General features: G+C 54.7%; 1 protein-coding gene across 5 annotated transcripts in view; it reads right to left on the bottom strand.

The window, feature by feature from the left end:
* Positions 1-1,250, bottom strand: part of LOC119354688 (tRNA (guanine-N(7)-)-methyltransferase-like) — a 28,978-nt gene that overhangs the window by 17,831 nt on the left and 9,897 nt on the right. For 4 of the 5 annotated variants that reach the window (XR_005171179.1, XR_005171180.1, XR_005171181.1 and 1 more), the window contains one exon: positions 292-374. The exons of the other annotated variant lie outside the window; for it this stretch is intronic. The gene's annotated coding sequence lies outside the window, so the exon portion shown is untranslated. The remainder of the gene's footprint in view (positions 1-291; positions 375-1,250) is intronic. 5 annotated transcript variants of the gene reach the window in all.

Genomic DNA, 1,250 nt, shown 5'->3' with positions numbered 1-1,250 from the left:
CCAGCAGAAAATACTGAATAATGAGACTAAAAGAGGGCCTTAAGAACAAAAATTATGTGCTATTCTTGGGGCTAGCCCACCCTGGCCCGCCCAACAATCTTGCTAAAGCTTTGCCACTAGGGGGATGGCAGGTAGGGTTTTTTGTTGTTGCAATTTTCCAAGCTAAAATAGTGTGCATTCGTAAATACTGCAAGACATGCTAAAATAACTGTGAGATGTTTTAAACATTTCAGTTAAAAATATTTCTATGCACTACACCCTCATCACATTCATACCAATGTCATTTCTAACCTTGTATGATGACAGTAAAGAAAAAATTATCTCCAATGTTGATGGCCCTATATCAACTGATGTCCAGCCCAAAGAAATTAAGCCTGGAAGATACATGGACATCAGAAAGCTATATTATTCAACTATCTACTGGTATGCCACTTAAATGACAGCAGTCATCCTTTCAAGCAATTTTCAGAAATAACTACAGCGCAGCAAAAATGCTAGAAAATACCAAATCAGGTGAAATGACTACAGCTGAGCAACTTGAAGACATGCTAAAATAACTACAGCGAAGCAATAATAGACGACGGAACCATGAACATGCATCATCATCTATCAAATCAGGTGAAGTGTCAACTGTGTAACTTGGCGTCTTCCAGCCCCCACTCCGGCAAGCGCCGCTCGGCCCGCTGGATGGATTCGGACGAGGACGGCTCCAACGCGCGTTCCTACCGCGACGTTGCCGCTTCCGTCTCCCCCGCCCCGAGCCCCGCTGCCTCTGCTGCCGACGTCACCACTTCCGCCGGGCAGACCGCTGCTGCCACCGCCATGCGGATCCCAGCCGCCGCCCGCCTTGGTCCCCGCTCGAAGGTCCATCGCGTGGGCAGCCTCGTCACCCGCGAGCCTGCAGTGGACCAGGACGGCTTCCGGCAGCCTCGGCGCAGGAACCGGCGACGCCGTCCTCGACCTCGTCACCCGCGAGCCTGCAGTGGACCAGGACGGCTTCCGGCAGCCTCGGCGCAGGAACCGGCGACGCCGTCCTCGACCTGCCCCAGCGCCTGCCTCGCCACTGCACCAACGACATATGTTGCCGCCGATGTCTCATCTCCGGCCACGACTCTAGGCAGTGTGACTGGCGCCGCCCTGCCACCAGCGAAGCCCGGCCGCAACCACCCCATGTCGCTACGGCGCCTGGTGCGCGTGCGCTGCTGGCTCGCTCCATGGCTTCTGACGCCGTCCCGCCACCGGCGCGCCCT

This window comes from Triticum dicoccoides, chromosome 2A (genome assembly GCF_002162155.2).
Source record: "Triticum dicoccoides isolate Atlit2015 ecotype Zavitan chromosome 2A, WEW_v2.0, whole genome shotgun sequence".
NCBI lineage: Eukaryota > Viridiplantae > Streptophyta > Magnoliopsida > Poales > Poaceae > Triticum > Triticum dicoccoides.
This window is presented reverse-complemented; position numbering and strand designations above follow the sequence as displayed.